Genomic DNA, 18,518 nt, shown 5'->3' on the forward strand with positions numbered 1-18,518 from the left:
CATTAAGGTTTCTATTTCTCTCTCCCTCTCCCTTCCTCTCTGAAATCAATAAAGGTATCAAAAAAAAATTACTATCCCCATTCTAAATTATTTTTATATTCATTCAAGTACTCCACTCCTGTTCAAAATTGTACATCCAGGGCTGCTTCAAAGGGCTTTAGCATTAATAAAATTGCATTACTGCCAAAACAGGTTTGGCTCAGTGGATAGAGCGTCAGCCTGCAAACTGAAGGGTCCTGGGTTCGATTCCGGTCAAGGATATGTACCTTGGTTGTAGGCACATCCCCAGTAGGGGGTGTGCAAGAGGCAGCTGATTGATGTTTCTCTCTCATCGATGTTTCTAACTCTCTATCTCTCTCTCTTCCTCTCCGTAAAAAAATCAATAAAATATATATTTTTTAAAAATTGCATTAGGTCTTACAGGATGAGAATGAAAAGTCACAGATTTCATTCAGCCACAATGGTTTTTTTTTTTTTTTCTTTCTGTGAGAAGCAGCTAGTTTACTGATGAGCACAAATTCCTTTGTTTTGGAATCTGTTCTTCATTGAAGACCTTCCAGGAAAAGAAGGAAGCCAAGGATAGATGATATTGTGCCAAAATGAAGCAGTTATTGTGAATTGAAATATATAGCTTGTGACATCATGTACAGTAGCTGGAACCAATGTAGAGAGATGGTTGCCACAGATTTCCTTAGATTTCGAGGAATTATATTCCTTTTTCTCTTTAAAGGCTTTAGTGGCTCTGAAAGATACGGGGAAGGTTGTATGAATTTGTAGAAGAAAGCACTAGACCATCTGTGGGGGCACTTGCCACTAATCTTAGAGTAGAACTTTTGGGAAAATCAATGGCAGGGGGTATGAATCCAGTTACATCCTCCTGTCTACCACTTGCCTTTACACCCTCCTCTCTACCACTGGCCCTGTCATCTTCTAGCCCAAAAGCAGGGACAATTGCTCTCCTATTGCACAACCAGAAAGTTCTAGGTTATGGACAACACCTGCTTATAAGAGCCAAAATCTGAAGGTGTCTTCAGGCAGCAAGCCAAATGGCTTTGAAATTTTGTTTCTTTAAGCTGGGAAGAACTCTCTGAAAGTTCCTCCACCCAGGTAACAGCTGACCTGTGTTGGCTTGTTTAAAGCACTCAAAGAATTGGCTGTGGTACAGAGCCCTTATAAAACACTGGACTTACCTGTAGGAACAGATACTTCCTATGTAATTATGGTAGAGCTATCACTTTATTCACATCTCACAGGGTCAGGCAAATATTTATTCTAGCTAATAAAAATTAAATTCTGACTGTAGAATCTAGTGGGCATATGGGTGTTCACTGTACATTTCTTTCAAATTTTCTGTGTGTTTGACATTTTTTCTATTCAGATGTTGGGGGGAAACTGGAATATCAGGAAGATCCATTTTTCTCCAAGTTTCAGAAGAACAAAATAATGCTGATATTTGAGGAAATATTAGAACTCTTTTATAGGAGTAGTAGGCTCTGTACCTAAGTCAAGGTGAAAGTCTGCAGGTAGTTCATTAATCATCTGTATTGTAGATCTGGAAGGTCTTTTGCTCCCAGGTGGCTACCAGGCCACCAAACCATCATCATGCTATGAGGGTACTTGTAGTAGCAAGTCTTGTACCTCCGATCATTATTGAGCTTCAACCATTTGGAAAATGGAAGGTAATTGACTTTGGACCCTTACAGAGGAAGCAAGTGTCACTGGCCTCAAAAACTTAGATTTTTCAAACTTAGGGAATGCTATTTTTTTAAGTGAGATTAAATATATATTTGTATTGGTTTTAGAGAGAGAGAGGAAGGGAGATGGATAGAAACATGAATCAGCTGTCTCCTGCACACCTCTGACCTGAAATCAAACCTGCAATCCAGGCATTCCTGACCAGGAATCAAACCAGTGACCTCTCGGTGCATGGGATAATGAGGATACTCAATCCAATGAGCCACACTGGTGGGGAAGAAATGCTATATTTTAAAATTTATTTCAGAGAGGAAGGGAGAAAGGAAGAGAGGTAGAAACATAAATGATGAGAGAGGATCAATTGGCAGCCTTGTACATGCACCCTACTGGGGATTGAGCCTGAAACCCGGGCATGTGCCCTGACCAGGAATCAAACCGTGACTTCCTGGTCCATAGGTCAGCACTCAACCCCTGAGCCACGCTGGCTGGGCAGGCATGTTATTTTTTGAATTATCAATATAATTAGACCCGGGAGAAGGTTGTTTGAGGAAGATCATGAATTCCATTACGGACCTGTTGAGTTTAAGGGACCTAAGTGAATTAACTGGCAATTTCTCATATATGGACATGCAGATCCAGCAGCCAAGAGTGAGGCTAGAAATACCAGTTTGGGAGCCATTAATATAAACAATAATTATATCCACAGGAATGGATGAGATCAGTGTGTAGGTTGAGAAGAGGGTGAGGTTAGAAACCAGGGTGGGCAGTGCCACCATTTAGAAGGTGGCCAGAAGACAGAGACAGAGTAGGAAGGATCAGAAATAAGGCAGAAAATGTAACCTGGAAGCCAAATAAAGTTAGAAATTGCAATATCATATCCTGAAATGGATAGGGTTCTTGAGAAGACACACAGGTTTGGAAAGAGTATGTTGAAAATTGAAGAATAGGAGAGATAGATGACAAAAGACACGTAGAAAGATTAACAAGAAGAGCCACAGTCTTATTATAGTTTAGATTGGAGACCACTGATTTCTTCTTTGCTTTAGATTATACCTAGTATATTATTGCCTAGTATATTATTGACATTTGCTGATTGTTAGTCTGTGTCAAGCATTGCACTTCTGCATGTAATATTCATTTAATGTTCACAAAAACCCTATGATGTAGGTACCACCCATTATTCCCATTTTACAGATGATGACCTCAGTTAGGAAGGTTAACTAACATGCCCAAGGTCATTCAGCTAATTAACTGCAGAGTAAGTTCTCAACTTCAGTTTTGTCAATCCCAGAGCCTCCGCTCTAAACAGTGACACACCATTCATTAATCAGGATTACTTTCTAGTGGCATCTAGAATGAAAAATTCAAATAAGCAGATCAAACAAGATACAAGTTTTATTTCTTTTTTATGTAAAGGAAGCTCAGACATAGGCAGCCCTGAGCTGGTGAGACAGCTCTGCCATCATCAGATAACCAAGCTATTTCAACCTCTTTGATCCACTATCTTTAACATGCAGCTTTTATCTTCAGCTTTACTTCATGGCCCAAATGGCTCCTGGAGTTCCAGCCCTCATGTCTGCATTCCAGAAAGTGAGAAGGTGCAAGAAATAAAAGGATGCATGTCAATGTCTGTCCCTTTTTGAAGAGCAAATCTTACTCAATAACTTCTTACATCTCATAAATGGTATCCTTAGATTCAAGAAAAACTGGAATATATTATCTGAAGGGCATATTTTGCTGTTCGGGATGTAATTGAATTCTGTTACTGAGGAAGAAGCAGATACTGAGAAGGTTACTATCTGTGTTTGTCATGTACTTGAAACTTGTGCTTCCCAAACTTTTGACATATGTGTACCCCTTCTATTAGGTCTAGTAATAATTAATGTCGTTTTCTAATACTTTTTAAAATTGAATTTATTTAAACAATACAACATTTAATCAACAATATAGTTGCCGTTGTTTTCTACTACTTGTGCCCAACGCTCAGGAAGCATTTTAATCCCTCTGTTGTAAAATTCTTGTGATTTTGATGCAAAAAATTCGGTCAATGCATTTTTGAGGCATTCTTCATTATTAAATTTTTTTCCAAGAAGAAAGTTTTGCAAAAAACGAAACAAATGGCCGGGACCGGTTTGGCTCAATGGATAGAGCGTCGGCTTGGGGACTGAAGGGACCCGGGTTCGATTCCGGTCAAGGGCATGTACCTTGGTTGCGGGCATATCCCCAGTAGGGGGTGTGCAAGAGGCAACTGATCGATGACTCTCTCTCATCGATGTTTCCAACTCTCTATCTCTCTCCCTTCCTCTCTGTACAAAATCAATAAAATATATTTAAAAAAAAAAAAAAAAAAAAAAAAAGAAACAAATGGTAATCGGAAGGGGCAATATCAGGAGAATATGCAGGTTGAGGGAGAACTTCCCATTCCAACTGGCGCAGTTTTTCAGCAGTGATTCTTGCAGTATGCGGTCGTGCGTTATCGTGGTGAAGAATTACGCCCTTCCGATTAATCAGCGCGGGTTCTTTTTCTCTTAAAGCTTGGGCTAACCTTTCCAATTGGGCACTATACACTGCACTTGTGATGGTTTGGTTAGATGGTAAAAGTTCATAATGAAGAATTCCTTTAAAATTCCACCAAACACACAACATCACTTTTTTCGCATGCAAGTCAGGTTTTGGCGTGGGCTGCGGAGCCTCATTTTTGTCCAACCATTGAGGCCGCCTTTTCAAATTAACATACAGCACCTATTCTTCATCTCTGGTAACAATTTGCTCTAAAAACGGCAAACGGTTTTGACGAGAGAGGAGCGAACTGCAAATTGTGACTCTTTGATTATGGTTGTTGTCGGTCAACTCATGAGGAACCCATTTTCCAAACTTTTGGACTTTGCCAAGTGCACGCAATTGATTGGAAATTGTTTTTTGTGAACAATTTAAAGTTGTCGCAAGCTCTTGTTGGGTAATTTGAGGATTTTGTACCAAAAGAGCTTGAAGAGCTTCTTGATCAAAATTGGACACACGGCCTCGACCACTCTTGTCATCTAACGAAAAATTTCCCTTGCGAAATTTCTCAAACCAACGCTGGCATTTTCTGGCGCTAACTGCGTCTTGACCAAGAGCACTACAGATGTTTTTTGCAGCCTCACTTGCTTTTCTTCCTAATTGGAACTCGTAAAGCATGCAGTGCCGAATATGCTCTTCATCCGCCATCTTCTTAGCCCTAGTTTTGCAACAAAAACCAAACCAAACACAAACTTTTTCAAGCAAAACTTGTTAATTGCACTTCACACGTTCTGTAGATACCACGTGTTTGAAGGTTATGTCAATACACGTCAACGCCAAGCAAGATTTTAAACGAATGTTTAAAAACGACATTAATTATTACTAGACCCGATATAATTTTCGTAATGCTGAGAATGTAGAATTAGGCGCAGCTAAGCATGGTGCAGTGCATATCCCCACCAAACTCCGGTGCAACGCGTACCCCCACCAAACTCTTCCCGTATCCCTAGGGGTACGCATACCACACTTTGGGAAACACTGATAGGAGAAAAATTACATTCTCTTTTCATTAGTATGCAAACTAGGTAGTTCTTGCCAAGCCTTCCAAATTCATTAAGAAGTGAGCATGCTCTGCCCTAGCTGGTTTGGCCTGTGGACTGAAGGATCCTGGGTTTGATTTTGGTCAAGGGCATGTACCGCAGTTGCAGGCTCACCCAGGCCTTTGGCCGTGGGCCCTGGTCAGGGTGCAGTCGGGAGGCAACCAATCTATGTTTCTCTTTCACATCAATGTTACTCTCTCTGTGTCTCTTCCCCTCCTTTCCACTCTCTCTAAAAAACAAAAATAAAAATCAATGGGAAATATCCTCAGGTGAGGATTGACTGAAAATAGAAAAGAAAAGAAAAGAAAAGAAAAGAAAAGAAAAGAAAAGAAAAGAAAAGAAAAGAAAAGAAAAGAAAAGAAGAGAAGAGGAAAGAAAAGAAAAGAAGAGAAGAGAAAAGAAAAGAAAAGAAGTGAAGAAGTGGGCATGCTCTTTCAGCAGGGGCTTTATAGTAAAGTATTTCAATAATATCTCAGAGCCTCTGCTCTAAACAGTGACACACCATTCATTAATGGTGTGCATAAATCTATATGCATAAAAGCCTAAGCAACCGAACAACTGAAACACTGGCCACTAAGATGTGTACTGGCCACCAGGCAGCAGATGCTCAACACAGGAGCTGCCCCCTGGTTGTCAGCATGCTCCCACAGCCAGCCTCCTGCGGCTAGCCAACCTCCAGAGGTTCCTCCCCCATCCCCACCCACCCCTATCACTGGCCAGCCCCCCTGATGGACCCTAATTTCCGGCCAGGCCGAGGGACCCTGCCTGTACACAAATTCATGCACTGGGCCTCTAGTATTATATAAGTTAGGAATCTTTTGGCATCTATAGAAAACTGGGCACAAACTGCCTTAATGAACAAAGACCTTGATTAGATTAACTGGTGATGTCCAGAGGCAGAATGGGCATTAGAGAAGTTTCAGGCAGTATGGTTCCTGGTAATTGTTGAGCCTAAACACTTCTTTGTCACATCGCAGGGAGAGAATGAGTCTGGCTCTCCAGTGTTGTCAATGAAGTCTCCCAAAAACCTTCAGTCCAACTGCTCATGTTTCACTGGCAAAAATGAGGTAAAATGCCCTTTCTTGAACAAGCATGGGATGGGATAGGAACACCTTTTGGCTAATTGGGTCACACTCCTTAGGCTAAGTTCAATTCCCCCAATCATATTGTTGCTGGGGAGAGGTGAAGTGAGTAGATATTGGAGCATCAACCATAGTGTTATCTATAGTGTTGTTTTTTAAAACATATCAGAAAATACTTTTGCATTTTGGTGTTATCATGAAATATAGTATATTACAATGTTCCTGGACTAATGGTTGAAAAATTACTTATTGCTTAAAAATGGGCCTATCATGGAAATTGTAAAAATTGAATTTATTAAATAAGAATGAGGGGGGAAAAACAAAGAGTGGAGCAGAGTTACATACATTAAAAATTGTACTATTGTATTTGGCAAGAGTTTCATTTTCTTCTGTACTGAGATACTGACATTTTTCTAAGAAGATTTTATATGTGGTTAGTGCTCACTCTTATAAAATATTTTTAAATATTTTTGAAATTTACTTCTTACTAAATTTTGAGATAACATATAGACAGACAGAGCCACATCTAGAATCTAAAAACAGTAAGAGTTGTTGAGTTTCTATGGCTTCCAGTTTCCACTGTTTAAGGCCTCTGAAAGGGTAGCCATCCTCCTTCTCTCTATCCCCCTCTCTTACTCTTTCCTGTGGGAGTGGGAGGGACTTATCTGAATGGTAAGTTGGGGAGAAGGAACTGGACATCTATATCCAGTTTGAAAAATCTATAATTACTAGTTGTACTATGTAAATGTAAAAAATAAATCTATTTAAATTTATTATTATTGATATATTTGAATTTATTTCTTTATCTGCAAAAGACTTTAAAATATATATTTTATTGATTTTTTTACAGAGAGGAAGGGAGGGATAGAGTTAGAATCATTGATCAGCTGCCTCTTGTCTACTGGGGATGTTCCCCGCAACCAAGATACATGCCCTTGACCGGAATCGAACCTGGGACCCTTCAGTCCACAGGCTGACACTCTATCCACTGAGCCAAACCAGTTAGGGCTGCAAAAGACGTTTTTTGTTTTTTTTAAAAAAGTCTTTCAATTTTTGATTTTTAAAAGTTTTAAAGATGTGAATTAATTTTTAAATTTTGTTTAAGATATACATATGTGTCCTTATCCCCCTTCTATCTTCCACACCCTAAAATTTTTTTCTTATAGTAATTATGCTTTGAATTTCAACTTGACTACCTACCTTTAAAAAAATCTAAATATAATTGATATCTTTAACTTCAACAACCCCCTTCTGTGATTACATTGTTATTGTGATCCAATGAGTTTGTTCTATCTCAGTATTTTTTTTTAACACCACAAATGAAACATTATTATTACTGCTTTATAACAATGAATGCCTGTTTAGAATTACCTGCATCTCAGATTTTCTCCTAGGATCGCTTCTCGGCCTTTTGGCTAAGATCAAGTGTAGATTTTCTCCTAGGATCATCTTCATTGTTCGTGAAGTGTGAAATTCCTTTCATGTGAAGTAAATTTCTTTTAGTTTATCCTTCTTGGAATTTATTGGAATTCCTGAGTCTGCAGATTCTTTCATCAGTTGTGCAAAATTCTCAGCCACTTTGAATATTACCTCTTCCTCTTTCTGTTAGCTCTTAAAAACTCTGTTAGGGCCTTAGCTGGTTTGGCTCAGTGGATCGAGTGTTGGCCTGCGGACTGAAGGGTCCTGGGTTTGATTCCAGTCAAGGGCACATGCCTGGGTTGCATGCTTGATCCCTAGTGCAGATGCATGCAGGAGGCAGCTGATCAAGGATTCTCTCTCATCATTGATGCTTCTATCTCTCTCTCCCTCTCCCTTCCTCTCTGAAGTCATTAAAAATATATTAAAAACAAAAAAACCACAGAATATCAAGATAAATTTGAAATTCAGGTTAAAAAAAAAACCCAAAATTTTACTATAAGGATATCCCAAATATTGCATGGGATATACTCACACTTTAAATTTATTAATTATCTGAAATTCAAATTTAACCAAGTACCCTGTATTTTATCTGGCTATTTTCTAATAACTAGACGCCCTATACACAAATCCATGTATATTGAAAGGAAATTAATTGAAGAAATATTTTAATATCACTATTCACCCTTTCTCTATAATACAAGTGTCAACCAAGTTCACGATTGACAATGACAGATGGAAACACACGCATGCAATTGTGTCAGCGAGGGCTTTATATTTATAAATAAACTTGCCTAACTAAACCTTCTTTCTGATTTAGCTAAACTTTTTCCAGCCCAGTGAAGCACCCCAACTTCTCTTTCAGGTAATTGTGAGCAACACAGCAGTAAATATCAACACGAAGCAGATTATTATTGTAAATCACACAGGGAGAACAAAGGGTGAAATATTTAACTGTAGCAGTGTTTGACTATATTCTATACTGTGAGAAAACCTGAAGTCATTTTCAAGGTCCACCATTTCTTACTTCTTTTCAGTCGGGTCAAGTTTCTAAACTTCCTAAATCTCCAATTTATGGCTATAAAATGAAAATAAAATAGGATTCCATAGAGTCTCCTATCTACCTATTCCAGAACTTCTGTGAGAATCAAATGAGATGAGACATGGGAAAAAGCTTCACAGACATTTGGTTAAAGTGTAAAATGTTTGCACCTGGCTATAAAGCAAATCATGTTCCTGGGCTGAAGAAACTCTGAGGCTAATCACTAGGGAGAGGAAACCTGACATAGCTACATGATGTCATTACCAGCATCCACAGCAACCATTTCTGGGCTGGGCTGGGCTGTGGGCTGCATCTTGCACCATGGGTTCTTGGCAGCATTGGCTGCGATTTGGTGAGCTGTTATTCTGGGGTTGTGGCAGGGCCTGTGTCCCATTTGGGGGAAGCCGAGTGTTGCTTTGTTGGTGCCAGGTCCACATGCCACTTCTTTGTAAATGGCCAGTGTGTGTCACGGCAGCTCCTGCATTGAGCATGTGCCCCCTGGTGGTCAGTGCACATCATAGCCACTGGTTGGATAGTTGGAGGGACACTTAGCATATTGAGATTCCCATAATGAAGTCTTTCTAGAACTGGTTCATTTGTTTTGCTGAATCTTCCTCATGATGGCTTGTGTATTTCCTTGTGTATTATGTGATTGGGGTTATTGGCTAATCTTGGTTTAAATTTCTCTGTCAGATTTCTCCCAGACCTAGGTTGAGGGTATATTCCTCCAGGGAATGCTGCATTTACTTCTGGCAGATGTCTAGGGCGCTATAGATCTGATTTGCTTTAAACTAAAATTCACACTGATTGTTTTCTGCACCATGCAGAGTGAAAATTGGACCAGGAACTCCAAAAAAAGCTAATAGCCACAAAATGTCAATGGAGGCATTTACTTTCTTAAAAAAAAAAAAAAAAAAAAAAAGTTTTGCACAAAGATAATGTACAAACTATTATTCTTGTGGTCTGCCTCATCTAGGGGTGTATTCTCCCAGATCAAAGCCTTATCGTTGCTGAATCCTAGGGTTTGGGGAACTCCCCACCCTGCACAGACCCAACTCTATTACCAGGTGCCCCAAGGAAGAGGCTCTGGGTCATTATGCAGCAGTTTCAGATGGACTTTTGTGCTAGTTCATTCCTGGCATCAAAAGAATTCCACCTGAATTCTTCAAATGCACCCGCCTATTTATTTAAATTACTAAATTTAATATTTTGGTTGGATTTTTATTTTCTTTATTTTTCACTTTAATTTTAATTTTTTTTGAGAGAGAGAACCAGAGAGAGAAACACCCCTCCTGCATGCCTCTACCAGAGATGGAGCCTGCTACCTGGGTATGTGTCTTGACTGGGAATTGAACTGGAAACCTTTCAGTGCATAGGACGAAGTTTAACCACCTGAGCCACACTCGCCAGGGCTTGGTTTAGATGTTTTGAAGACCCTCCAGTTAGATTTATTGCTGGAAACCTGTGATCTTTATTCATCAAGCAATTTTCTGATTTTATAAAGTTAAAGAGTTGCTTCAGGTGTTGTTAAATATGGAGACCAAAACCAGGCAGACCCTATCTGATTATAAATGTGTGTAAAACAAAAGAAGCAGAATTGAAGGCCTGGGGAGGAGGGGCCAGATGGGGTCAATGGTGGAAAATAAAAGGGACATCTGTAATACTTTCAACAATAAAGATAAATTAAAATCTATAATAATGAAAGCATAATATGCTAATTAGACTGGACAGCTGAACCGCCTTCTGGACAACCTTCCGGATGAAGGCAGGGCTGTGAGGGCTGAGCCAAGCTGCTGTGGCTGTGAGGGCCGAACCCCTTGCATGAATTTCGTGCATCAGGCCTCTCTTGTGTATATAAATTTTTTTTTTTTTAAAAAGCAGAATTCCTTTCAGGATTCTTTCTTACCTTAAGAAGATAATCTTCTAGGTATAAAGTAAATAATTTAAAGTAGCCACATTAAAAAAATACAAGTGCAATTGGAATGACCAGTTTCACCAGTTCAGTGCACACATTCACCGTGTCCCTTTAATATTAATAGTAATCCACCTTATTGGAGAGAACTAGAGGCTCTGATTGGGCCATTAGTGATCCCCCACGCCCTGCCTGGGGTTCTCCAGGTATGGCTTTTATTTCATATTCCAACACTCTGGCTTAGTTCCTCAAATTCACCCACAAGGCCTGAATGGCTGAGTCAGGAGGAGTGTTCAGCCTCTCCCAGGACAATGCTCCTGGTTGCACTGCCACCTGCATAATCTAGCCTGGGTTTGGGTTCCGATTCCCTGTTCCTCATAAGAAGCAACTGCCTGCCGAAACCGGTTTGGCTCAATGGATAGAGTGTCGGCTTGGGGACTGAAGGGTCCCGGGTTCGATTCCAGTCAAGGGCATGTACCTTGGTTGCGGGCATATCCCCAGTGGGGGATGTGCAAGAGGCAGCTGATCGATGACTCTCTCTCATCAATGTTTCTAACTCTGTATCTCTCTCCCTTTCTCTCTGTACAAAATCAATAAAATATATATTTAAAAAGAAGAAGAAGAAGCAACTGCCTGATGAAGGATTTCAGAAAGGCCTGACTTAATACAGATGAAATACTCTAACACTAGAGGCCCAGTGCACAAATTCATGCACGGGTAGGGTCCCTGGTGGCTGCTGGCTGCCAGCAGGGGCCTTCCTTCATTCCACGCCGCCCCCCGGTGGTCAGCACATGTCATAGCGAGCAATCAAACTCCAGGTCGGTTGAACTCCTGAGGGGACACTTAGCATATTAGGCTTCTACGTTGGTATATAGATTGTATCTCAAGATGGGAGAAATGTGTGCACAAAGTTGTCAAAATCCTAGAGAAATCAGGCTCTCTATATAAAATCTCCTTCCTGCCGGGACCGGTTTGGCTCAATGGATAGAGCGTCGGCTTGGGGACTGAAGGGACCCGGGTTCGATTCCGGTCAAGGGCATGTACCTTGGTTGCGGGCATATCCCCAGTAGGGGGTGTGCAAGAGGCAGCTGATCGATGACTCTCTCTCATCGATGTTTCTAACTCTCTATCTCCCTCCCTTCCTCTCTGTATAAAATCAATAAAAAAATATATTTTAAAAAAATTAAATAAATAAATAAATAAATAAAATCTCCTTCCTCCTTGGCATTAGAGCAAAGAGTACTGGGGAGAGGCAGCCTTTGTCAAGTCATTAACAAATGACCATACTATATCCTTATCTTAGGACAATTAGGTACCTAATTAAGAAGGTCTACTTAAATGCTTTGTTCCAGCCCTAGCTGGTTTGGTTCAGTGGATAGAGCGTCGGCCTGCAGACCAAAGGGTTCTGGGTTTGATTCTGGTCAAGGGAACGTACCTCAGTTGCAGGCTTCTCTCCGATCCAGGCTGTGGTCAGGGTGCATGCAGGAGGCAACCAATCAAATTTCTGTCTTTCCAGCAAGACCTGGGTGACGTATGAGGAAACAGATGACCCCATAGTACTCAGCCAATGAGGAACTGGAGAAGGGACCAAGTAAATAGGCTGTGCTCACTGCCCCAGGTGTGCCTGTATAATGGGACAGATAACTACTCTTGAGAACGTATTAAAGGTCTCATGTTCACCATTAAAAAAAAAAAAAATCTGTCTTTTCCTCTCTCTCCTCTCTCTCTAAAAATCAATGTAAAAATATCCTCAGGTGAGGATTTTTGAAAAAGAAATAATTTGTTCTTGGGGGGAAAAAAATCTACTCCAAGATGAGGTGCCTTATAAGCTATACTAGACAGCTTATACAAATAATACTACATATCAAAGCAGATGGAAACTTTCACTTGCTAGTCTGTGCCTTAAAAAAATGTGCATATGTTTACCTCACTAGAAAACCTGTACAAAAAGTTTAAAGAGTATCTCCGCATAGATTGATTGTTAGTTGCAAAGAGGAAAATACAAATTCTAAAGTGGTGAAAACAGACAATAACTTTACCAGGTGATCAAAATTGATGTTACCAACTAATCATCTGTATTAAAAAATAAGAAATACTTCAAATAAATAATTTAACATTCCAAGTAGAGAAACTGGGAAAATGAGAGAAAACTAAACCCAAAACAAGCAGGAGGGAAATAACAAAAATGAGAATGAAAATGAATGAAATGGGGGGTAGAAGAACAACAGAGGAAATAAACCAAAGTAAAGTTTGCTTCTTAGAAAAGATCGAGAAAATTGATAAACCTTTAGCAAGATGAAGAATGAAAAATGAAGGAAATTATTAAAATCAGGAATGAAAAAGGGAAATCACTCCAACCTTACAGGAAAAAAAAAGGAATAAAAGGGAATACTATGAAAAACTGTATATACCTATATTAAATAAGCAGATGAAATGGACAAACTCCTAGAAAGACAAAAAGTACCAAAACTGACTCAAGAAAAAACAGAAAATCTAAATATACCTCTAACAAGTGAAGAGGTTGAATTACTGTGTTTCCCCGAAAATAAGACATCCTCCAAAAATAAGACCTACTTACAGGTTTCCTTCTGAGTGAAATATAAGGCATCCCCCTGAAAATAAGGCCCCCCTAGGCTCTGTCTCAGAATGCTATTGCTTAACATGAGAGATTTGGTCTGCTGATTCTGAAAGAAATGGAGTCACAAGAAATTCACCAGGAAATTCGGGAATTGGATTGTTATGATGATGTTCCAGAAGATGATGACATGATTGTCATTGAATAAATGAGTCAATTCTTGATACTGTAGGATTCACAGTTTGTCTGGTTTGTGTTGACAACTACCGTACTACCATACCGCATACAGGTAATAAATTTCCTTTATTTTCATTTAACAATAAATGTGTACCGTATTCTTCTCCATGGAAAAATAAGACATCCCCTGAAAATAAGACCTAGCGCATCTTTGGGAGCAAAAATTAATATAAGACACTGTCTTATTTTCGGGGAAACAGGGTAGTAGTTTTAAAACTGCCCGCAAAGAAAAACTCATGCATTGATGAATTCTACCAAACATTTAAAGAATTATACCAGTCCTTTACAAACTCTTCCAAAATGGGGAAGAGGAGATAACACTTCTCACTTCATTTAACAAGGACAGTACTACCCTGATTCCAAAACTAGATAAAGATATCACAAGGAAAAAACACTATAGATCAATAACCCTTAGGAATATAGAACAACTATTCTCAGTAAAATACTACCAAACTCAATCCAGCAACATATAAAAAGAATTATGTACCATGACCATGTGAGATTCAGTCTAGAAACTCCAGGGTGGCTTAAGTTATGAAAATGAATTAATGTAATACACCAAATTGGTAGAATTTAGGGCAAAAATCACTTGATCATTCCAATAGACACAGATAAAGCATTTGACAAAATCTGCCAACCTTTCAAGATAAAAATGACCAACAAAATAAGAACAGAAAGGAACTTACTTAATTTGATAAGAGGCATCTATAGAAAGCAAACAAACTTGCATGTCTTCCTGTTTAAGATCAGGAACAAAAGATCAGGATGTCTGCTATCACCACATCTCCTGTACTGGAGGTTCTAGCCAGGGCAATTACACAAGAAAATAAGTCACCCAGATTGGAACCGAAGGACTGAAATAGATGACATGATCTTGTATATAAATCCAAAGGAATTTATTAAAAGCTATTAAGCTAATGAATAAGTTCTGTAATTTTGCAGGGCATAAGTTCAATATGCAAAAATCAATCATATTTTTATACTTTAGAAATGAACATTGCAACAATAAATTTTTTTAAAAAAACTTCTATTTACAATAGCATCAAAAAGAATAAAATACTCAGGAATAAATTTAATAAAAGAGGTGTAAGATGTATGCTAAAAACTACAAAACGTTTTTGAAAGAAATTTCATAACATTCCAATAAATGAAAACACCTACCCTGTTGATGGATATAAATAGTTAATATTAAGATGACAATACTCACCATATTGCTCTACAGATTCAACTCAATCCTAATAAAAATTTAGCTGGTTTCTTTGCAGAAATTACAAACTGATCCTAAAATACACATGGAAATCAGGAAGAGCCAAAATAATACTAAAAAAGGCAGAGTTGGAAGATTCACAAGTTTCAACTTCAAAACTTATTATAAAGTTTCAGTAATCAAGTTGGTATGGTACTGGTATACAGGTATACAAATAGGCCCATTGAATAGAATTGAGAGTCCAGCAGCAAACCCTTATTTTTATGATCAACTAAGTTTGGATGGGGTGCCAAAACAATTTAATGGAAAAAGGAGAGCCTTTTCAAAAAATGGTGATGGAAAAACTGCCTATTCACATGCAAAGGAATAAAGCTGGATCACTATTTTAACTGTACACACACACACACACACACACCTCAAAATGAAGACCCTGACCAGGTAGCTCAGTGGGTTAGAGCATCATCCTCATAAGCCAAGGTTGTATTTTAAACCCACATTTGGCAAATACAAGAAGAATGAACCAACGAATGCATAAATAAATGGAACAACAAATTAACATCTTTCCCTTGCTCTCTCTTTCTCTAAAGTCAATTTTAGCCAAAACCAATTTGGCTCATTGGATAGAGCGTCAGCCTGCAGACTTAAGGATCCCAGGTTTGATTCCAGTCAAGGACATGTACTATATTTTCCGGCGTGTAAGATGACTTTTGAAACAAAAAAAAAAGTCAACCGAAAATCCGGGGTTGTCTTATATGCCGAGTATATGCCGAAAAACGTCTCGATATGCTGCTAAATGAATTTTCCAACTTGATCCCGAAAATCGTCTGGATATGCCGCTAAACAAATTTTCCAACTCGATCCCGCACCAATCCCTACAAGGCTGCTCGGATCGCCTCTCTAACTCAGCCAATCCAAGCAGGCTTTTTATGCATGCAAATTATACATGTTCTGTACCCGAAGCTACACTGTGTTCTAGTAAAAAGCCTGCTCAGATTGGCCAGAGTCAGAGAGGCGGTCTATTAAAAAAAGAACTGGTGTTGCCTCGGAAGTGGGGGGTAGTCTTATACAGCGAATATAGGCCTAAACCTATGTTTTAACTGTAAAATTAGGGGGTCGTCTTATACGCCGGAAAATACGGCACCTTGGTTGCGGGCACATCCCCAGTAAGGAATGTGCAGGAGGCAGCTAATTGATGTTTCTCTCTCATTGATGTTTCTAACTCTCTATCCCTCTCCCTTCCTCTCTGTAAAAAAATCAATAAAATGTATTTTAAAAATAAAAATTAAAAAACTCAATTTTAAAAATTACTCAAAATGAATAAAAAAACTAAATGTAATAGCTAATACTATAAAATTCTTAGAATGAAACATAGGAGTAAATCTTCATGACCTTGGAATCAGCAATGGTTTCTTAGATACAACATCAAAGGCACAAGCAATAAAAGAACAAAAATTGATAATTTGGATTACATGAAAATTTAAAACTTTGTGCTGTAAATGACAATATCAAGAAAGTGAAGACTATTTGAAATCTGGTAAAGTCGATCTTTAATATTCTCACTACACACCAAAAAACAAAAATATAACTGTGAGGTGATGAATGTGTTAACTTTATTGTGATATAATCAATAAACCATCACATTGTACACCTTAAACTCATACATTGTTATATGTCAAATCTTTTCTTTTTATTTATTTTTTCTTTATTGACTTGAGAGAGGACAAGAGAGAGAGGGGAGAAGAAGAGGAGGAGGAGAAGGAGGAGGAGGAGGAGGAACATTGATTTGTTTCACTTATACATTGACTGATTCTCTCATGTGCCTTGACCAGGACTTAAACCCGCAACCTTGGTGTATCCAGACAAAAGCTCCAACCAACTAGCTACCTGAATAGGGCATTTATCTATAATAATAAAAGTTTACTATGCTAATTAGACCTGACATCCTTCTGGAGGAAGCTGGGGCTGCAGCCTCAGCATCGAGGCAACCCCTGCGGCTGTGAAGGCCTACTCTTACATGATTTTGTGCATCGGGCCTCTAGTTCTTAATGAAACTGGAGAAAAAGAAATGAAAAAACAACCCACAAAATGGAAGAAAATATTTGCAAATCATTTATCTGATAATGGACTTGTATCCCAACACACACACAAAAAAAACTCTTATAATGCGCCCTAGCTCATTTGTTCAGTTGGTTGGATCATCCTCCCGATAAGGCAAGGTTGAGGGTTCAATCCCCAGGCAGGGCAAAAGAAGAGTCAACCAATGAGCCCTAGCTGGTTTGGCTCAGTGGATAGAGCATTGGCCTGTGGACTGAAGAGTCCTAGGTTCGATTCTAATCAAGGGCACATGCCTGGGTTGCAGGCTCCATCCCTAGCAGGGGGCATGCAGAAGATAGCTGATCAATGATTCTCTCTCATCATTGATGTTTCTATCCCTCCTTCTCCTTTCTTCTCTGAAATCAATAAATATTTTTTAAAAAGAATCAACCAATGAGTGCATAAATAAGTGAAACAACAAATCGATATTTCTGTCTCTGTCTCTCTAAAAATCAATCAAAAATCAACAAAACTCGACAATGGAAAAACAACCCAATTTAAAAATACACAATTGATTTGAACAGATATTTCTCTAAAAAAAAATATGTGAATGGCTCTTAAGCATATGGAAAATACTCAACATCATTACTCATTAGGGAAATCAAATCCACAATACTATTCTGCTTTATGCCCATGAGGATAGCTATAAATAAAAAATGAACAATAGCCAAAACCGGTTTGGCTCAGTGGATAGAGCGTCGGCCTGCAGACCAAAGGGTCCCAGGTTCAATTCCGGTCAAGGGCATGTACCTTGGTCAAGGGCAGCTGATAGATGTTTCTCTCTCATCGATGTTTCTAATTCTCTATCCCTCTCTCTTCCTCTCTGTACAAAATCAATAAAAAATATATTTTAAAAAAATGAACAATAACAAGTTTTGGTCAGGATATGGAGAGTAAACAGCAGGTTGCTGGAGGGAACATAAAATGGTGGACACTTTGAAAACAATTCGGCATTTCCTCAAAAATTTAAACATAGAGTTACAATATGACACCAGAATTTTCAACTGGGCCATTTTTAAATGTATAGGTCAGTGGTGTCAAGTACATTCCCACTGCCTCGCAATCACCATCACCATCCACCTCCAGACTCTTTTAATCTTACAAGACTGAAACTCTGCAATTAAACAATAACTCCCCAATACCTCCTCCCACCCACCCCACCCACCACAACCACCATTCTATAATACTTTCTGTCTTTGTGAATTTACTACCCTGGTCATACAATGGTACCATGCAGTTTTTGTCCTTTTGCGACTGGCTTATTCACTTAGTTCACATAATGTTCTCAAGGTTCATCCATATTGTAGCATGTGTCAGAATTTCCTTCCTTTTGAAGGTTGAATAATATTTCATTGTGTGTACATACCACATTTTGTTTATCCACCCATCCATCAATGGACATTTGGGTTGTTGCTATCTCTTGGCTCTTGTGAATTGCTGCTATGAATAAGAATGTGTAACATCTTTTCAAGAGTTTACTTTCAATTCTTTTGGATATATACAAAGAAGTCAGATTGCTGGATGATATGGTATTTCTAATTTTTCTAATTTCTGATTTTTTTGTGTATTTTTTTTTTTTGAATACACAAGGGTTCAAATTTCTTCAATCCTCATTAACACTGTTTGTTGATTTTTCACAGAGAGGAAGGGAGAGGGATA

The 18,518-nt window shown here is 38.8% G+C and overlaps 1 protein-coding gene and 1 pseudogene across 1 annotated transcript in view; one reads left to right on the top strand and one right to left on the bottom strand.

Moving 5' to 3' along the window:
* AP3M2 (adaptor related protein complex 3 subunit mu 2) overlaps window positions 1–18,518 on the bottom strand; it is a 59,582-nt gene that overhangs the window by 33,820 nt on the left and 7,244 nt on the right. The gene's annotated exons all lie outside the window — the stretch shown is intronic.
* LOC118730930 lies at window positions 7,772–7,932 on the top strand (annotated as a pseudogene).

Source organism: Pipistrellus kuhlii, unplaced genomic scaffold (assembly GCF_014108245.1).
Source record: "Pipistrellus kuhlii isolate mPipKuh1 unplaced genomic scaffold, mPipKuh1.p scaffold_m20_p_3, whole genome shotgun sequence".
In the NCBI taxonomy this organism is placed as follows: domain Eukaryota; kingdom Metazoa; phylum Chordata; class Mammalia; order Chiroptera; family Vespertilionidae; genus Pipistrellus; species Pipistrellus kuhlii.